Raw genomic sequence first — 22,419 nt, forward strand, 5'->3', positions numbered from 1 at the left:
TACTATTATGGGAGTAGTTTTGGGCAAGGTGTAACACAAAGTGTTGGCATTTTCACATAATAAAGAAAGTACCAAATGGAGGCTGGTGACAGACAGTTGAGTCCACATGGAAAGCTGCTTATGTTGACCAAGAAAGTCCCTTCTACTAAATAAAACAAGTTTAAAGTAGCCAAGGTGAGGGTTCCAAAGCTAAAATTAGGATATCACCATGAAGCACGATGGTGACTACATACTGCTGTTGGGCTTTTGCATTGTCCAAAGTGAATCGAATAATAGGGAATTACCTTATAACCAGTCAACATGGATTACCTTCTAATTCTTCACAAATCAACAACGACATAATCTTGATGGGGCGTGCCAGCAGGACGATGATCCCAAATATACAACAAAATTGATTGGAGAATGGATAAAACAGGCTAACCTTAAAATTCTGAAATGACCTTCCTGAAGCTCCGACCTCAACCCTACTGAACATGGACTAGGCTTAAAAACCAGATCTAAATTTAAGCAACGAGGTTGCTTAAATTTATTCTAAAAATGAAATTTCAAATAAACAATGAGAATTATGCCAGATGCTTGCTGATGGATACAAAAAGCATGTTGTCAAGGTGCAACTTGTTAACGGACATTAAACCAAATATTATTGTACGTGTAAATTTGAGCTCGTATGTATATTTATGAAGCTGTTTTCATTAGGAAAACATCCACAGCAAATTTATTGCCAAACATAAATAATTGAAGACCAAATTTTATACGATTCATGCTCATGGTGAATATCCAAACCCAAACTGTACCTGCTCAAAAATTTGTCAGCTTGATCAAACTTCTAACAGGAAGGTTTCAAAGGTTACAATTAAAAAGAACACTACTTTACCTTAAAGTGGACACATTTGTGCTGCACCCTGAAGATATGTATCTTAACACTATGTGTGTAATAGATTGGTCAAATCTGGTGTGAAAGTTCAGCTCTGATGTGTAAACACACACTGTTCTGTTTCCCCAGTTTTCTCACCTAAATGTTTTGTGCTGTCTGTTTCGATAAAATAAACTTTTTAGAAAGCAAGAGCAAACAAACTCTGAAAGTCTCCCCTGCATCCTCTGCTGTTAGACATTTAGTTGAGTATGCAAAGAGCTCTAAACCTACTACACTCAAAGAATTAAAAACCTTACCTCCCACTCCATCTTTTTGGGAAGAAGCTGTCAGGTTGCTGGAACACCTCTGGGTCACGGTGGATGAAGTAACTGATATACACTGCACCATAATCTTTAGGAACACCGAAGCCTGTGGGGTGGAATCCTAGAAACACACAAACAGATGATATGTTTTACTATTAAACGAATGGATGGAAGTCTTTCCATTTCTGTTTTCTTACTTTTTTCTTGGCTTCAGCAATCCGACGAATTGTACTTGTGAAGTTTCCATCCTTTCTAGACTCGAGGTGGGTGGGCTAGGCAGTCAGGAAGGAAGGAAGGTGAATATATGGATAGATTGTTTAGAGTGTGGGAGAAGAAATAAAGTCTCTTTTAAATACTTATCCAGATAAAATCCTTCAATCAAACCTCATACCTTTCCAGACTGGGTTGGAACCCATTTATTTATTTTGTTGGGTTTTTTAAAATCATTTTCAATGACCAGTTTCAATATTTAAAACTACATTATTAACCTATTCTTTCACAAAGAACTGGTTTAATGCACACATTGCTGCAAAGTAATTTAAACAACTCTTTAGAGGAACCCTTAGTACTTAGACTATGCTGCTGGAGAAACTGTTTTACTTTTTCTGCCATCTTTCCGTCTGCCTCTCTACAGCTGTATGGAAACGCATCTGCAACTCTTCCTAACACCCACTTTTGGCTAACACACAGACACCCTTCTGGTTGCTTAACATAACATGTTGCATATTTTAGTTCTACCTGATGGAGTGTCCAGTTGTTTTCCACCTGACTGTGAATATCAATGACTTCCAGCATGCCTTTCCACAGGCATAAAACGTCCTGCCACATCATTTCAGATCAGGAATAGCTAACTCCCTATTGCCTGTCCTCTTATTAGAAGGGATGCATCGATTGTTCAACAGGTTAGCAAAACTGGTGAGTGCTCACAAATATAAATATATATTTGTGGTTAGGTTTTTGTTTTGTTTTTCAGTTTAGTCAAATGGAAGATAGCTAAGGGGTACTAACAAATTACCTTTTTTCTGACCAAGAAAGAACCACGGCTTAACAACAAATTTATTATAATCTATCTTCTGTGTTTTGCTCAGCGGCCAAAAATTAAAACCTGTTGCAGTCAGTTTTCGGACTGTCATCATCTATTAAGGAAAACTTAGGCAGGATGGAACGGCCGTGTGTAAAATAACACAGCACATCTTTTTTACTTTCTGTAGCTAATGTTCTCAAGAGAAGACATCACAGGAAATTCCTCTGGTCAGATCATGCAGTGCTCAGAAAAATTGCCAAAAAGACCTGAATTGCCTGATCTCAGCATCTACAGGGCACAGTTAGCATGGAAAATGTCGGCACGACTTAGGTTTGGAAATTTGAATTTGAATGAACCAAAATTCCCCTAGAACAATTTACTTCGGACAGATGAGACCTAAGTGGAAAGGTCTGCCCATAATGCACAGAGCCAGGTCTGGTGAAAACCAAACACAGCCCAACATTCAAGCACAGGGGTGGAGGCATAATGATTTGAGCTTGAACTGCAGCCACATGACCTGGGCTTCTTAAAGTCATTGCGTAGAACATGAGCTCCTCTGTATAACAAAGTGTTCTAGAGTCAGCTGTGAGGCCATCTGAAACTTGGCCCATACTTGGTCACCAGTAGCACAATGATCCCAAATACAGCTGCACAAGTAAAACAAAATGCCAGTTATGCCAAGATATTGCAATGGCCCAGTTAAAGTCCAGAATTCAGGCTGAGTGAAATGCTTTAGCCAGACCTTTAGAGAGCTGTAAAATAATGAGCATCTACAAAACTCAATGAACTGACAGCTCTATAAAAAGGTTACTTGACAATATGTGACACTTCAAATGTCAGACAGGAAATGCCTAACTTAGGTTCTACAAACTATTGAATCTATCATCTATTATCTATTAAGTGATTTTAAAAAAACTGATAAAGACCAGATAATTTTTACTGTGTCCTAATAAAGCCCAGATTTGAAAGAGGATGCATATTTTTACCTGTTAGTATCTACCTACTACCAATTAATGTTTTATCTGAAACAGACTTTTACAATTGCACCAGATTTTGAAAAACAAAAATATAAATGTATATCTCCTAGAAAGAAACCCAAACTGTTCAACGATGGAATTAGCAGGTCAAACACTCACACAAATCAGAAGGCATGTTTGGCCTTTAAAACCATAATCGATGCATGCATCTCTACTTATAGTAGAGTCTATATTCAGGTAAGGACAGCTGTGGATAGCCTTAGCACCACTAATCGGAAACTACTTTTAACTTTTAACTGAAATATCTTCAAAATATACTGTAAAATCTACCAGAGACTCTCCCTGATAACAATAAATACATCTCCCTAAATCTGTCCTTTCCTGCTAATATTATCCAAGACCTCCACACATCATAAACCCCACCAAGGCCGTCAGGATCAGAATGTTCTGCTGCATTACCCAGATAAGTCAAAACTTTCCACTTCACAGCGTCACTGCCACACATCTGCCAAACTGGAGACCCTGACCTCCCAGCTCGCTTCCTTCCGGGTTGGCCAATCAATCACAGAGACAGATCAATGCCTCCCATCGGACTGTTGCGTAACACTGTTTGATGAGGTCATAACGATCATAGAGAGCTGTACCGAAAAGAGGCTGAACAGATTGTCCTGGCGTCGTGGCTTTAAACCAATCGAGAAATTCAGATGATATTAGGAGATGTGGATTAAACTGAACAGCAAGTAAAAAGAGACACTATTTTTCAGATTATTTTATTGCATTTATGTTGTTTCTTGCGCATTTTATCCCTAGGTGTCATCTCAACAGCAGACATTTCTGCATAACTTATTTTTTTCTACACTTTAAAAGGAAAAACTGAAAGAACACAAAATGTCCCACTCTACCGACCAAGATTCCTATTCCAAATCATTTCTCAGGACTCTAAGTAGGCACATCTAGCAGTCACAGCCCCGATATATCACATTGTAGTGGGTGTTTTGCTCAACTCTAAGCAGCATGCAGGGCACATTAGACAGGAAGTGGGTAGTCTTTTCTCTCTTGTCACCTGGCGCCATCTCATGGAAGGAAGATCAGCAGAAAAGCTCTTAATTTCTGACATTTTGATCAGAGTTCAAATGTACAGAAGAAAAAAGGCACAATAGTTACATAAAAAGCATAAAATGTGTGTGATGTGAAATGCTGAAGGTGGAAACCTTTGTAATTAATTGCTGAAAGCGATTTGCAAACTTCCGTTTGTTTTAGGACATCTTAAGAACATTATGATTTAAATTTATGATGAACATAAATAATGAAAACAAAAGAAAAATAAGATAGCAACTTAATAACATAAATAAGTTGAATATAACGTCAAGTTAAAGGGGACATATCATGCAAAATCCACTTTTTTAGCTCTTAAACACATTTTTTGTGTATTGGAAGTCTCTGAAAGTCTAGAAAATTTGAATTTAGTCACTCCTGATCCTGCGATAATATATTCAGATGCATTTTGGGTCAAATTTGGTCAGTCTGTTCAGATTTTTCTATTTCCTATTACGTTTTGCTCTCTATTACATCACAGTGTTTTCTGTGGAACTTCTAAAGATGGTCATGGACTTCTGGCTGTTGGAAGGGCTTCCGTTGGAATGACGAGTGAGGCAGCCGCATCCTTCTGAAGCTGCAAACACCGTCCCGAATTTCTATTATGCAAGATCTGTATATCCACTCCCGAATAGCATTAGTGCAGCAATTTCAACTGGCTACCTAATGAAAAGTTCTAAGAACCTGGCAGGAGCTAAATCTACCCTGTTTAGACACTCAGATAAAGCAGTGGAGCATGATTATGCTATGCAAGCAGAAGCTGCTAGCTCTGCTGCTAAGCGTGGTAGAGAGAACCTGACGCCAATGAATACGCCAGAAAAAACAACTGGAAAAAAAAGCTAAATATTCACCTGATGAAAATGATTGTAACACCCTGAAGAATTATATTGTGTCTGCTATTACTAAACTAGGACAGCGGCTTGATGATCAAATGGATGACATTTGCTCACAATTACAGCACCATAGTGCTATGCTTGTCATATTGGTTTTAACGGATTTGACCCACATGCAGAAAGCAATTCAGGAGACAAAGTTTTTCAGTAAAGTGTTTATTTACAGTGCAGTGGCGTGTGCAGGGAAACTGGAACTGGGAAACCAACTGTAAAATAAACAGGATGGTAAGCAGGAAATACTCAGGGTCAAAAACTACAAAATAATTATTTAGCCTTACTGGGTTGATGGAAAGATCTGCCAGGGGGTTAGAGGACAGAGAGACCAACGAGTTGTTTACCCGTGAGGCAGATGATGGTGGATAATGGAGTGCCAGGATGATAAGATGGTCCAGGGTTTTTCAGAAGTGGGTGCAGTGGAAGGAGGAGGGTGGACAGGGTTCTTGAATGGTATCCAAGGAGCGAAGAATTCAGGAGACTGCCAACCGGTGAGGTACAAGAGATTTGAGTCTTTGTTCATGGAGCTAGATAGCTTCTTTCCAGAAGTGGTAAATCCAGGCAAGATTCCACATGAAAAGACAAGGTCAGGTTCTGGTGACCCTGCAGGGTGACACATACAAATTACTAGAAGTCAAGGCAAGGAACAAGACAAGGTAATGTGGCTTGAGCTGTACCACTAAGGGACAACACTCTGGCAGTGAGTAGCTGGCAGCCTCCTCCACATATACTCCTCAGCAGGTAATCAAGGGATTGATGAACACCTGTCACCTCTCCTCCAGGTTCCACGCCATCTAGGGGCTAAGCACAGTAAAAGCACCAAACAAACAGACAAAGCACAGATCCTGACAATGCTAGCCTCTGTACCAAAAACTATACAACGCAACTCTGAAGATATTGAGGAATGCAAATCTAAAATCAACCTTCTAGAAAAACAAGTTGGCTCTCTCCAAAAAGAAAAAGAAGACTTGAAAGAACGGCTGGTGGTACAGGAAAGACAAAAGAAGTTTGAATCTTCGAATTAAAGGTAAAAATGAAGACGTGAATGAGAACATTAGAACCGACATTATCAACCTGCTGTGCAAAGAGGCCCCAGACCTGACGGAGAACATGGAGGAGGCTGTAGATAGTGTTCACAGAGTTTGAACACTGAGAACAGGCACCGACAGATCTTAGTTCTTGTCTTCAAAAGAGCCATCCGAGACGACATCTGGAAAAGAACCAAATCATCAGTGCTCTGTAGAGAGGAGGGTGTTCGATTTGCTGAAGATCTAACAAGGGAGGACTTTATGGCAAGACGAGCAATGTGGCCCAAAATTGAACAAGCGAGGAAGGAAGGAAAAGCTGCAGGTTTTTGTGATCCACATGGCTACATTAATGGCAAGCGCATCGAAGTTAGTCCGGAAGGAGCTGGTTGATTATTCATAATAACGAAAAGTTAGGTGGAGATGATCTAAAAATGGGACGTTCACAATGTTCTCTATACTACCACCCTAAATAATTTTTATGTTCTTAATAATGTGTTCAATATTACCACTTTTAAGTGATGTTTTCTGATCATCGTTTAATACTAGGGGTTTAAAAGACTCAGTTAAGCGGAAAGCAGTTTTTCTTTTTTCGTAAGGGGCAAAGGTCAAATATTTGTTTTCTTCAAGAGACTCATTCTCATAATTCTGATATAAAATTTTGGTCCCAGCAGTGGGGCGACAAAATGATATTCAGTCGTGGATCCAACCATTTGACAGGGGTGGCTATTTGTTTTCATAAGTTTCCTGGTGAAGTGGTATTAGAAAGTGTGTAGAATAGTGTCAGCCAAACCCAATTATTGTAAACTTTATGAGTGAAAATGGTTTGTTGGATGTGGGGAGAGCAAGCAACCCTAACATTAGACTGTTTAGCTGGTTATAACCTAATGTAAATGCTAAATCCAGAATTGATTATTGGTTAGTTTCGGTTTCCACAATGCAGTTCAAAATTATGACTAATATCTCTATTAGCACCCTAAGTGTTCACTGTATAACAAACCTGACTATTTTTAATCAGACTCAATTTAGAAAAAAAAAAAGGATTTCTGGAAATTTAACTCATCCCTGTTAAAGCAGGATATATATCGCAGCAAAATTAAAGAATTGATTCTAGATATTACTAATGACAACCACCTATCTAAAATACAGAAATGGGAATTTTTCAAATTCTCTGTAAGAAAATTGTCTATCGCTTTTAATAAAAAACTAATCTTGGAAAAAAGGGAGAAGGAAAATAAGTTGGTCAAAACTTATGCTGGATTATTATTCTAAAATTTACTGGTCAGAAGATGATAAGATAGAAATCTCTAATATTCAGACACAGTTAGACCAGTTTTACCAAAATAAAGCACAAGGCGCATTCATCAAATCAAGGGCCAAATGGATCGAAAACAGGAAAATAAATTCATCCTTTTTCATTAGGCTCGAAAAAAAGACAAGAAAAGAATACCATTTCTTCTATATTGATTAATGGGGGGAAATGCACAGATTCAAAGAGAATATCTAAAGAAATATATAACTTTTATAGTAAAATCTATTTCCCATCCGACTGTGAAGAGCATTCTAATTCTTTTTATCATATGATAAGGAATACGATTCCAAAAATTGATGATGATTTTAAAAATCTCTGTGAAGAAAGTTTAAAACTTGCAGAATTAGACAATGTTATTAAAAAAATAGCACCTGATCGTTCGCCTGGTCCAGATGGATTGACTGCAAATTTCTACAAGCATTTTTGGGAAGATATAACAGCTCTATTATTTGATGCAGTTAAAGAGAGTATAGATGGAAAAGAATTGATAACCACAATGAAACAAGGTATAATTAAACTAATCCCTAAACCTTGAAAAGCTGGAAGATTATTAAATAATCTAAGGCCAATTAATCTTCTCAATACTGACTTTAAATTTCTAACCATGGTCTTAGCATTTAGATTAAAATCAGGACTTTCAAAAATTATAAGCAGCTCACAATCAGGATTCATGAAAGGTAGATCAATTCATAATAATATCAGATTGGTCTTGGACCTCATAGATTATAATGATGTAGTGGAGGATGATGCGTATATCTTATTTCTAGATTTTTAAAAAGCTTTTGGCTCTGTCGAACATCCTTTCATTTATAATACATTCAAAATTTTGGATTTGGAGAGTATTTTTTAAATATAATTAGGATGCTGCACACAGACATAAACAGTTGTGTCTCCCTTCCTGAGGGTACTTGTCCAAGATTTAAGATAGGAAGAGGTATAAGACAAGGGTGTAGTTTATCTCCTTTGTTGCAGAAATGCTGGCCACTCTATTGAAAAAATCTAAAATTGAAGGAATCACCATAGATGGGAAAAAAATAGTTGTGAGTCAACTAGCAGACAATACGACATTGTTTTTAAGAAATAAGGAACAAATACCTGTTGCCCTTGGTAAAATTATTCTCCCAGACCTCTGGCTTATTTCTTAATCTTAACTTCTGAGTATTCATGATAGTTCGGAAAATATGTTGTATGGTATCCCAGTGAAGAAGGAGGTTCGTTACCTTGGAATATGGATATCTAATGACTCTAAAGTAAGTAATGCTAAGAATATCCAAACGCCGATTGAAAAATCAAAGAAGATCCTTAATAATTGGTTGCAAAGAGACTTAACATTATTTGGACGATCCTTGTTGACAAAAACTGAATTAATTTCTAGACTAATATACCCTGTTTATTCACTACCTTTTTCTGTAAAAACTACAAAAGTAATAAACAGCCTCATCTTTAACTTTATTTGGAAAAATAAACATCGTTATATCCGAAAAGCTGACATGATTAAAAGTTTTGAATAAGGTGGAATAAAAGCCATAGATTTTGAGGTAATGAGTGGCGTGTTGAAGATGAAATGGCTTCAATCCATTTTAAGATGTAGCAAGGACATATGGTTCAGTGTTCCTACGTTCATATTTAGGAAATTAGGAGGAACAGACTTCCTTTTGAAATGTGATTGTGAGGTTTCCAGATAACCCATAAAACTCTCTGCTGTCCACCAACAGGTCTTGTTTTTTTGGAAAATGATCTATAAACATAATTTTAGTTCACATAATGTCCCTTATGGAACAACAGGGTGATTCTAAAAAGATGAAAATCATTATTTATTGAAGAATGGATGGAAAAGGGAATCTGGTCTATTGTTTATTTGTTAAATAACAAAGGGGAAATATTAAAATATGAAGAATTTAGCCATAAATATAGTTTAGTCTATCCCCCTGAGGATTACCAAAATGTGATTGACAATATTCCAACTGCTATGCTAAATATTATTAAAAATAATTTAATTAAATCTCAGTCTCCTAAAATGCACGAAATAAAAAATAACAACATACATTTTGTGGATAGAAAGTGTAGTAATTTGGTTTTGAGAAGATTCTTAATTAATGAAATGTATCCTGGGACATCAAAATGTACATTCTCTTTAAAAAACTTTAAGAAAAGTTAAATTCGATTAATCAGAACTAAATTTCTGAAATTTCCAATTCCCCGTAAATTTTAAGAAATTCACTTTAACATTCTGAACGAAATTTATCCTTCACAAGAATTCATTTAAAGACTATTTAAGTTTGAAACGGAGAAATCTTATTTTTGTAATTCTGCTGTGGAGTCAACAGAACATCTATTCTTTTGAGTGTGAACCTGTACAAAATTTATGGAAGGAAATTCATAACTGGTTGATCTCTAAGTCTTTGAAAGTTGGTTTATTTCTCCTGGAAAGATGTTAAATATGGCATGTTATTAACGGATAAAAAAGCTGAATATTTAGCAAATAATATTATTTTGTTTGCTAAACTTCATATTCACAAATGTCGTTTTATAAAATCTTTACCTGTTTGGATGGCATTGAAAAATGAGTTTCTGTTATTTTATAAATCTCTTAAAAAAGTTAACACGGCCCCTGCAATTAAACTTTTCTCTCTAATTTCAGACTATAGTTTATTACAAACCCCTGGTAACTCCGTTATTTAACCACTCCCCCTTTTTTTTTCTTTTAATCCCTCTGGTTTACAGAGTCTGTTGATAAATGTTTTTAGACGTGAAGTTCATATTCCCATGATGTGATGTTGTATTTATACATTTGTCGTAGCATGATGTATAAAATTATATTTTTTTTGGATATTTCCAGTCCTGTTCTATTTTGTTTGTTTTTTGTATTTCCTGTTAGGGAGGCATAATGGTTGTCCACATATCCTGAAATCTCTTTTTTTACAAACGTGAAGTTGTCATATGTATATTTTATGTTCTTGTCTTATTCTGTTTGCTGGTATCTTTTTCAATAAAAAAAAACATTTTTAAACTTGTGGTTGTTGGAGTCATCCATTTTGGTCGGACAGACCGACTAGGCTGCGCAGTTCGACATGCGCAGCTCAACAGGCGTTGCAGCTCAACAGGTGTCGCAGTTCTGACGTCACCCGGGATTATAAAAGCCGTGGAAACCAAACTTTCGTTGCCATTTCCAACGTGTCTCATGGGACAAAGCAATGGAGGCGCATATCACAAGCAACAGAAACTCGCAGGCGAGTTTAACTTTTCCATGGCCATGGCGTTAAAGCTGGAATTCTGTCTGATACAAGAAGGTCAGAAGATTGATAACCAATTGAAGACCCCTCCAGGTGAAAGCCCACACAGGTTTATTTCCAAGGAGACCCCTTGTTGATTCAGTCAACAGCAATGGTTCCTCATATTTTCCCCGTTTTGGACTTATCAGAAGTTTACCGTTTTTGAGTTGATCACGGATCCATGACACTCTGGTTCCCACCGTTTTTCTTCAGACCTACGACCCATCCTAATTAATAATTTCGTTTTTTTTTATATTAAATTGGATAAGTGTATTTTGGGGTCTGGGCAGGGTGAGGCATAATTTAAGGTGATTTAGAATCACCAATAGTTAATCCAAGGTATCAGCTTGTTGCATGCAATATTGATTGAAGTGTTGAGCTGTTTTGATTTGCTGTGCAAGTGTGCTGCATCGCGGAGCACAGATGCGATCAGCAAGGTGCATGTTCATGTTTTGACTGGCTGACCCCAAATCAGCCGAACTTAGAAGTTGGACTTTAAAACATTTTTCATTCAAAGCAGCTACAATCTGGGGCTCGTGGCTTGACCACTCCTTTGTCCAAGTTTTATTACTGGAACTTCTTTTTATGACCGTATGCCCAAGATTTGGGGCAATCAGCTGTAAGTGGCTTAGGGCGCAGCCAACCGTCTACCAGCTGATAGCCGCCATCAGCGCACCAAGAAGGCTTCACCATACAGTGGTTCTGCTCCACTTTCCAAGTTAACCCAAATTGCACATTTTGTCCATGAAACTGCTGGTTTGATCTTCATAGGCACTCAATGTGCATATAATTTCTTTTACTATAATTTTTAGATAGTCATTTTACTCCATTTTTTAGAATAGTGCATGTTTAGTTAGGTGAAGATTTTTGGACCAGAATAGTAATCGTATTGCTGGATGGTTTCAATAAATTTTCACACGTATAAAGAGAAGCGTTTGTGTTTTTTCAGAGTGATTTATCTAACAAAATAAGGTCAATGTTCCCCCACCGATTGGTGGAGCAGCTGATTAAATAGTGACATTTAGCGTAGTTTTGGTTAATAATGATCAATTATTAATGATGATTAACTAGTTGTAATTATTAAGTGCTTTGAGCCCATAATCACAACACCAGAGGACATCTCTGATTTCTATTCACAAGCAATGATTTTTGGTTAAGAAAATTATTTTTCTGAATTATGATTTTTAATTATAATTTTTGATAAATAATAATATCCTTACATGGCTAACCAATTCAGTGAATCCCCCGATTTTATTCATGCAGTATTATTGTAGTTCAAGTTGAAGGATGCCGAAGCAGCAAGCGGAAAAATCTAATTGTTCTGTTGTCGGGTGTATAAAAATATTGTCAGTAACATTAGTAATGGCATTACATATTACGGGGTGGAGTGGATGGCTCCCAGCCTGGAGGGGGGTGGGGTGTGAAATGCCTCATTTGCATTTAAAGAGACCGCAGAAAAATGGTCAAAAAATAAGCTTAAAAAATGAGTAAAATGAACACCTGAGGAGCTACAATAATTACATACGGTGTTCAGGGTCACCGTATGTAATTTCATCCATTTTCCAATCAACTCTGACCAGTTTCCATGTCCCTGCTGAAGAAAAAGCATCCCCACAACATGATGCTGCCAATACCATGGGGATGGTGTGCTCAGGATGATGGGCAAGCTAGTTTTCCACCACACTCCTCATGTTCACATAAATCAGACATGCTTTGATTTAAAACCTATTATATGAACCTAGGTGATTCCGCCCATCTTTTCAGTTATTTTGCGCCCACCAATGAAGGACAGCCTTAGTCTCTGCACCTCGAGGAGAACTCTGTGAAGAGAATCAGGTTTATGGATGGATTCTCTATGGAAATCCCTCTGATCCAAAGAAGAATTGTGAAGTATTGCTAATGTTATTACAACAGGCTAGTATTTATTTTACATGTATTAACATCACATGTCCCATGCTGCTAAAATTTGGAAGGTTTAAGAATGAACATATCTCCAGCAATTTTCTCAACAACTTTTTTCTTCTCATTCTTCTTTAGATGTGTACAGCTTTCCGACTAACAGGATATCCTTGCATTCCTCTTTTGTATTAAGTACCTGTCTTTGCGTACCTGTTCAAGTACACAAAGACAGTGAAGGAAGTGAAGGAAGTAAACAGTGATGCCAGGGCTTTGGAAATGAGAGCTAAGATGAACATGATAAGATGTTGGGTAGCAGAACCAGAGTAAGGAAACTGTAGGGAACCCAGAGAGCCAACAAAACTGGAGTCACATTAAAGTCACAATATGTTTAAAGATGTTATATTTAACATAGTTACAAAAAAAAGTCTGTTTTTTAGAGAGAACAGAAGCCTCAACTAGCCTCTAATTCTTGCAATTAGAAAGCAATTGATCAATCAAAACTGCAAAAAATTTTAGAAAATTGGTTGTTGCTTAATATGTCTGAAAGAAAAGGAACTAAAAAAGAATGCAAAACAGAGAAAGAATGAAAATAGGCAAAAGAGACATTTATACCACATTGAGGAGACCTGAGATGCCTCACACCTGTGCATCCTTTTCTAATTTGTCTTTGATGATGTCCATCTGCATGCTTCTGGTGTCCAAAGCCTTCGCAAAACCCAACGTCCAAAGAAGAACCTTCACTTTTACTGGAGTGGAGATCAAACCTGCCCACAAAAACATTTCTAAAAACATGAAATACAAATCAGTGAACTAATTCAAAAAGAAGAAGTGTGAGATGTTGCAATGCTAGAAAAGCGTTTTGTGATTTTTGTCTTCAAAGATGTTATGCACTGCCTGGCCAAAAAAAAAACGTTGCCACCAAAAAAAAGGTCACACACTCTAATATTTTGTTGAAATGCCTTTAGCTTTGATTATGGCATGCATTCGCTATGTCATTATTTCGATAAGCTTCTGCAATGTCACAAGATTTATTTCCACCCAGTGTTGCATTCATTTTTCACCAAGATCTTGCATTGATGATGGTAGAGTCTGACCGCTGCGCGAAGCCTTCTCCAGCACATCCCAAAGATTCTCAGTGCAGTTAAGGTCTGGACTCTGTGGTGGCCAATCCATGTGTGAGAATGATGTCTCATGCTCCCTGAACCACTCTTTCACAATTCGAGCCCGATGAATCCTGGCATTGTCATCTTGGAGTATGCCCGCCCATCAGGGGAGAAAAAATCCATTGATGGAATAACCTGGTCATTCAGTATATTCAGGTAGTCAGCTGACCTCATTCTATGAACACATACTGTTACTGAACCCAGACCGTTACTGAACCCAGACCTGACCAACTGCAGCAACCCGATTTTAGCACTGCCCCCACAGGCTTGTACAGTAGGCACTAGGCATGATGGGTGCATCATTTCACCTGAACCTCTTCTTACACTGATGCGCTCATCACTCTGGAACAGGGTCAATCTCAGACCATATGACCTTCCATTGCTCCAGAGTCCAGTCTTTGTGCTCCCTAGCAATTTGAAGCATTTTTATCTGGTTAGCCTCACTGATTAGCGGTTTTCTTAAGGCTACACAGCTGTTCAGTCCCAATCCCTTGAGTTCCCTTTGCATCGGCCACATTTCTTCCTCGAAGACGATGGGTCCCCACTATCCTTCCAGTTTTTAATAATGCGTTGGACAGTTCTTAAACAATTTAGATAGTTGCTGCAATCTCCTTAGATGTTTTCTCTGCTTGAAGCATGCCGATGATTTGACACTTCTGAAACAAACTGACATCTTTTCCATGACCACGGGATGTGTCTTTCGAAATGGTTGTTTAAGAAATGAGAAGCAACTCATTGCACCAGTTGGGGTTAAATAACTTGTTGCCAGCTGAATCATAATTGCCCATGCAGTAATTATCCAATTGGAGGCTCATACCTATTTGCTTAGTTAAATCCAGGTGGCGACTCTTTTTTTGGCCAGGCAGTGTATAAACCAAAGTTTACTGACTTACTTACTAAGGAAAAAATAATAAAGAAAGACAACAGGATCCACTTGAAAAAGTCAGTTTAATTATTAAACCTGAGCAGTGAAGGCGCTATTGTATTTCGAATGATTCTTCTTTTTATTACCCCACCTCTGACGATTGACATGTGTTTTCGGATGCCTAAAAATATGTCCCAAAACTTTGCACAAAAAGACTATTCAGCCCCTGTGAAAAGTTTTATATTTCAATAGATCAATAGTGTCAAATTTTCTTTTTAGGGGTTTGGGGTATTTTACACGTTTAACTTTGACAAACTCCTGCAATGGATGTTGAAATATTTGCCTCAAATTTAGTATCATCTTATGGTATGGGGAATTAAAAGTGATCAAAATGGTGAGTTTTCCTGCATGTCTATGGGGCGTGGCCAGACCTAAAATATGACATGTAACTTTCACATAGAAAGGAACAATTATATCAAAGTTGGTGTAATCGGTCTATTTTGGGTGCTCAACAAAACTATCTGGTCATATCTTCCAAAAAATCTAAGCTGCATTTCCTGACAAAAGGAAGTAATTTTTTTTTTCACTTGGAATGATGAAAGATAACAATGTGGCCATGGCAACATATAGAAACATAAGTTCATACCATGGACATACATTTGGCCCTAATTTTCACACATATCATTTTATCTGCACCAAATTGAACATGGTGGATATTAATCCAACCCATTACAGATATTCAGGCAAATATTTGACAGGCGTGGCCAAATACATTCACATCGTCTCCTAGAAACATTCAAACAATTAACCCCCAAGTCAGGGGGCTTTGAATTAGTCCAAAGATATATAGAATGAGTCCAAGGATTGTGAAAATCGGTGTACATAAGTAGTGTCTGAAGATCTACAAAAAAAGTCTCTTGGACCCATGGTCCAAAACCCACAGAAAGTTGGCCATTTTTGATCAAAGCTGCCATTTTGTGTCTTTTAGACGTTTTGTCTGAGCAAAATCTTCCTACAGCATTCAACTTACAAACATTGCCATACAACACAAAGGTCAAATAACTTACACACACAAGGTGGTAGCTGTACCAAACTGTGTGTCTTCACAGCTCAGTACTGAACACATTCACCTTGTCATTTCAGCTCCAAGATGATGCTGAATCCCACTGTGAACTGTGACTGCTGGCTGAACCGTGTGGAATATCTTGCTGTTCGTATACAGTTGGCTGTAAATCACACATGCATGATCCGATTAACACCAAACTGGATATGAATGATATTTGTAAACCAACAAAGAGGTCAATTGGAATACATTGGAATTTTAATCCACTGTGCCCACTAGAATGTTTTAAACCATTATATCTCCCTGATACATCATCAGATCCATGCCAAATTTGGTGTGCATCATCACGAACAACTGTTAAACACATTGGTATAGTAAATTGATGGTGACACCAGCACCTCTGAGAAGAAAGTCACAGGTTTCTGTGATAGATGACCCTCCATGACAGTCTCTATAAGTTATCCAATAACTGTGTCCAATGATGACATATTCCAAGGACTACAGAAAGCCTGTGTTCATCCATTGTCATCAAAGAGAAAGTGACTACAGCTTAAATAAGGAAGATTGGATTTCAGTCATATTTTTAAGGCCTCACACCAGAGGCAAACTGAACATAACCGAACATAATTTTCAAGGCTTGCTTTAAGGGCCCCCTAGTGGCTTAACTGAAAGCCTGCATGTTATCTTGTCCGTTACCATGGGATTTCCCCCCCCAATTAATAAATGTACTCAAATCAATGTTTAATTTTTATTCACAATGTTATTACAATAAAAGATACATTAATTTTAAGGTATTTTGCCCATCTTTTCCATTGGTGCCAATTAGTGCCGACGCACAGAAACATTGACCCTTCCCATGTCACCTGGTCAGGTGCCCATGCTGATCATATAAAAAATTGGTGGCAATAAATGTTCATGATGCTGTATCTGTGTGGCTCTACCATGCCAGTGTTTGGTGCACAGCTGCTCAATTTCCCGGAAAACCTCAGACTGCTCTTCGACTTGTACATTCAGAAAAAGACCCAACACCAACTCTGTCCCCGGACACTTAAACATGGAGTAAACACACTGTGGCTGCCTATTAAACACACACACATGCACACACACTTACACTGATAGACCAAACTCCTAACCGAACTGATAACTCCTGTATCCCTGTTATAATCAAAAATCAACACATATTTGATTAGTTTACTGCATTTATGTCACTGAATGAAATTAAAATACATAAAGTCAGAAAATATGAAAATTTACAGAATTTCAAGTTGCTAATTTTAAGCAATGTAAGAATACTATAGATGTTAACGCAGGTACAAACTTATTGAGTTAACAATAGTATTCAAGGTATACATAACCTGAGTGAGAGGTCCTTTGAGCAGCGTTCACATACACTGTAAAGAGAAAAAAACACAACAAAAATCTTTTTTAATATCTCACAGAAAACCAACTTTTCTTAATTTAAGGCCTTTGGGTATATAAACAGATAAACTAAAGACAAACCTTGTCAAGTAAAACACTATTGTTACCTGGAGATGTAGTCAGCTGTAGACATGTTCCTGAAAACAGGTTGTTGAGAGAAAGACGGAGGAGGTAAGCCTCCCCACCTGAAACACAAACTGAAGCACATTTACAAAGACATGAATGACACCGTTAGTGGTGACAATGGTATTTCCGTACATGTTTGTCATTAAATCCATGGGATCCTTCAGAAGTATGTTGGATTTTTCTAAAACACACCACATTACCATGAAATTTATGTTAATCAAGTTTATAATATTCTGACTGGGGTTTGGGCATGTGCTAAAAACAAAGATAACCAGGAGAGTCACTTGGTCGTTATACGAATTAAGTACAATGACGGTAAAAGTGAACGCATATAAATATACGGATATGATAAAAATGATCTGGTCTGTACCATGTTTGGAATTATTTAAATCTAACTCAAAGAGTGCAGAACCACAATACATTCAATTGTATCACTATGTTGTAAATAAAGATGAAGCCAAGTTTGAAAAGCAGTGTCTAAAAAACTATTAAACCCCAGAGCAACTTTAGTACGCAGAGATGTTAATGGTTGGCTGTGACGGCAAAAAAAGCCCACAGTATCACCTTTCCACTGCCGTGCTTGACAGTTGGTATGAGATGTTTGTGCTTGGTTTTCTCCAAACATAGTGCTGTTCATTATGAACAAACAGCTATAATTCATCTCACCTGATCAAAGATTCCAAAAGTCCTGTTAGGATGACAAAGTCTAAACCCAATGCTTGCCACTATATTATTTTTGGAGATAAGAGGTTTTCTCCTGGCTACATTTGCAAACATTCCATACTTGTTCAGTCTTTTTAATATTATAAACTTTCATGTTCAACATGCTAACTGAGCCCTGTAGGGTTAAAGATGAACCTCTACGGTTTTTTGTAATTTCTGTGAATGTTGACCTTAAGGTGAATTTGTTGCAATGTCCCCTCATGAGAAAATTGGTAGCTTAAATGTTACTAACTTGAAAATAATTGTTCACATTTGCAATTCAGTCAGAAATTAGAAATGTTGCATATTACAGTTCCTATTTTTGTTAAAAATGGATCAGACAAAATTGAAATAATTCGCACCAAAATACAATAATAGGAACAAAGCAAATGATAGTTTCTGAAGTTTTTTTTTATATATAACTTATTTAAACATTTTTATTTATCCTTAATAAATGCCAGTAAAAGGAACAGATGCCATAAGTGGATTTGGTTTTTAGGATTAATGACAACGATAGGCCTACAAACAATTAATTTGAGCAACTTTTACAGCAAGTATCACCAGTGTCCCACTGAGATCAAACCAATTCTTGGGTTTTTTATTTATTTTTGCTTGTTTGTTTGTGTAGCCTAGAACAGCAAGTTGTTTTTATTTCATCCTCTTAGAGAGAGAGAGAGACAGACACATAGGGGTCACTAATGATATTCTTATGGCCTCAGATAATGGACTTGTGTCTGTTCTGGTTCTGTTAGATCTCAGTGCTGCATTTGATACAGTCGACCATAATATTCTCTTAAAAAGGCTGGAATGTGCTGGGAGGATCAGGGGAACAGCACTAGGCTGGTTTAAATCTTATCTGTCTGACAGATTCCAGTTTGTTCATGTAAATGATAAATCATCTTTAAACTCCAGGGTTAATTGTGGAGTACCACAGGGTTCAGTACTTGGGCCAATTCTCTTTACTATTTATATGCTTCCGATAGGTCAAATTATCAGGCAGCATAGAATAAATTTTCACTGTTATGCTGATGATACTCAGCTTTACTTATCCATAAATCCTGATGAGCCCAACCAGTTAGATAGACTACAAGCATGTCTTGAAGATATAAAAACTTGGATGACTTTAAATTTTTTGCTTCTAAATTCAGACAAGACAGAAGTCGTCGTCTTTGGACCGGAGTCTTTAAAAAAGAAACTGCTTAGTCAATCACTTAACCTGGATGGCATTAAATTGACCTCCGGTAATAAAGTAAAAAACCTTGGTGTTATTTTTGACCAGGACATGTCATTTAAATCCCATATTAAACAGGTTTCTAGGATTTCCTTCTTTCATCTCCGGAACATTGCCAAAATTAGAAATATCCTATCTAGGAGTGACGCTGAAAAACTAGTCCATGCATTTGTTACTTCAAGGCTGGACTATTGTAATTCGTTACTATCAGGATGTCCACAAAATGCAGTTAAAAGCCTTCAGCTGATTCAAAATGCTGCAGCAAGAGTTCTGATGAAAATTAAAAAGAGAGATCATATTTCTCCTACTTTAGCTTCCCTTCATTGGCTCCCTGTTAAATCCAGAATAGAATTTAAAATTCTCCTCCTCACATATAAACCCCTTAATGATCTAGCTCCATCATACATCAGATATCTGATTGTTCCATATGTTCCTAACAGAGCACTTCGTTCTCAGACTGCAGGTTTACTGGTGGTTCCTTGAGTCTCTAGAAGTAGAATGGGAGGCAGATCCTTTAGTTATCAGGCTCCTCTCCTGTAGAACCAGCTCCCAGCTTTAGTCCGTGAGGCAGACACCCTGTCTACTTTTAAGGCTAGGCTTAAAACTTTCCTTTTTGATAAAGCTTATAGTTAGAGTAGCTGAGTTTATCAGGGAGGGAGCCTTCCTACCTCCCTGTTGGATGGAGTAAGGGGGAGTCAGGTTTAGCCAAAACCGGCTCAGTTATGGTTGAGGTGCAAACACACCCTCCATTTCTGCTACCTGTATGACCCCCTCTCTTTTCCAATGGTTATAATCAGTCTGACAGAGAGAGGTATCCCAATCCTTGTGGTTTTTAGTATAACAATGACCATCAGTGGGACCCTTTGTGGGTTGCTTTGAGACAACATTGTTGTAAATAAGCGCCGTTTAAATAAATAATCTGAACTGAAACTATCTGTGTAGTTATGCTGCTATAGGCTTAGGCTGCTGGAGGACATAACGACCACTTTCACCCTCTTCGCTATATTCTCACACTACTCTCCAATTTTGCATTATTTGCTGTTATTTCAGCTTTTAACCTTGATCTCTCTATTCTCTTCCTAGAAGCTACACCTGGCCTCTGTGTCTACCTGCGACACCTTTCTGGAGAGGGGAATCGTCCGAGCTTCTGCTGGCAACAACTTAATGCTCACCCTCTACCGATGATCCACATAGCCCTGTCTTTTAGTGTTTAACCCTTTCTCTCTCCTAGACATGGCGATTGACTGAGCTTTTACTGTAACTAATTATATGTGCTCTCTTTCAGACTCTAACCTTGAAAACTGGCTCAGAGTTTATCTGTTCTTTCTTTCTAGGTGAAACGACTAAAGGAGCTACATCCATTAACATTTACTTTTCCTTCCCATAGAAAGTACTGCTGGATCAGTGCTTCTTTGTTCTCTTTGTGTCTCTGCTCTGTTCTCTCAAACCCCCAGTCGGTCGTGGCAGATGGCCGCTCACACTGAGCCTGGTTCTGCTGGAGCTTTCTTCCTGTTAAAAGGGAGTTTTTCCTCTCCGCTGTCACTACATGCATGCACAGTATGAGGGATTGCTGCAAAGTCAATGCCAGTGACTGTCCACTATCTCTACATGCTCACCCGGGAGGAGTGAATGCTGCAAGTCACTGACTCGATGCAATCTGCTGGGTTTCCTTAGATAGAAAAACTTTTTATCCAATTTGAATAAAAAGCTAACTCCGACTGCACTGTTCAATTGTTAGGATTAATTGGAATGTATGTACCTGACTGTTGTGAAGTGCCTTGAGACAACATGTGTTGTGAATTGGCGCTATATAAATAAAACTGAATTGAATCGAATTGTTTAAAAGCTGTCATGTTCACAGGTGAATATCTGACTATTAACATACCACAGAGCAGATAGAAACAGTAGGTCTGCAGACCGCACTGGAACACTCTGCTGTGGTGTTTTTCAATCCTCTGCTGCCAGAAGATCAACGGGTCCCGGTAGAAGTCAAAGGACTTGTCCCCGAGCATCGAGACGCCCGCATTTTCTGTTAAATATCCTGGTAGTTTAGACTCTTTTAAGCCTCTAAAGTGGATTTGCTCAGAAAGTTGCTCGTTGCTTGTTGCTTAGAGAACAAATTCAGACTCACCCAGCTGTTAACAAAACAATGTTTTTCATCTGCGTGGCTGTGCAGGACCGAGTTCTGCATCAGGTTAGGAGAAACTTGATAGTGCAGCCGTGTACTTTTTGCTGCATCCAAAAAAGCAGTGAGGTAACGTGAAGTACACAGCTGCACTATAGATGGTGCGTTCAGATTGTGCTCGGAATATAAATAGACCCTTAACAGAGTTTTACTGCCATGTTTCTGTTACTAGATTTCAAATGTATTTAATCAATTACAAACTGTAAATGTCAGTCAGACAGTCAGTCAGTCAGTCAGTCATTTTCTATACCGCTTCCTCATAGTGGGTCGCAGAGAAGCTGGTGCCTATCTCCAGCAGTCTATGGGCGGGAGGCGGGGTACACCCTGGACAGGTCGCCAGTCCATTGCAGCAAACCATAAATGTCAGTCAGTCAGTCAGTCATTTTCTACCGCTCATTCCAGAGTGGGTCGCGGGGGAGCTGGTGCCTATCTCCAGCAGTCTATGGGCGGGAGGCGGGGTACACCCTGGACAGGTCACCAGTCCATTGCAGCAAACCATAAATGTATTACATAAAAATCATTGTTAGGGTTTGAAAACTTTTGTATTGTTTATCACTCATGGCTGCTCTAAGTGCTTTTCCCTCCTTACATGTCACAGAAAGGGAGATGGGGAGAGGAATGAGTTATGCTTTTATCAGCAACATCTAGGGACTGGTACCGAGTCCTCACTCCCTCTCTCTGTTTAAAATCAAGACACATGAACCCTAACCTTTCTGACCCCCCCCACACACACACACACCCTGAATGTTTGTTGAACTGTGTGTGAACCAGCATGTATAAATAAAGAGAGAAGGGTGCCAACACTTTGTAATCTGTACTGCAGAGCTTCCCTTGCAAGTAAATTGACTGTATCGTTCTTGCCTCTGAGTTGACTAAATAATACCTAACCTTAACTTGGTCCTTCGAAACTGGATATTATAAGAACTAAACTGATCTTATTTTTCTTTGTAGTGACTGGAGGATCTCCGGGAACAGCCTGATGTCGAGTTAAGCGCTGC

At 38.1% G+C, this 22,419-nt stretch overlaps 1 pseudogene; it reads right to left on the reverse strand.

Annotated features, from left to right (window-relative positions):
• Positions 1–21,818, reverse strand: part of LOC124873049 — a 34,866-nt pseudogene extending 13,048 nt beyond the window's left edge.
• Positions 21,819–22,419: the final 601 nt, after the last annotated feature.

This window comes from Girardinichthys multiradiatus, chromosome 8, assembly GCF_021462225.1.
Source record: "Girardinichthys multiradiatus isolate DD_20200921_A chromosome 8, DD_fGirMul_XY1, whole genome shotgun sequence".
Classification (NCBI taxonomy): Eukaryota; Metazoa; Chordata; class Actinopteri; order Cyprinodontiformes; family Goodeidae; genus Girardinichthys; species Girardinichthys multiradiatus.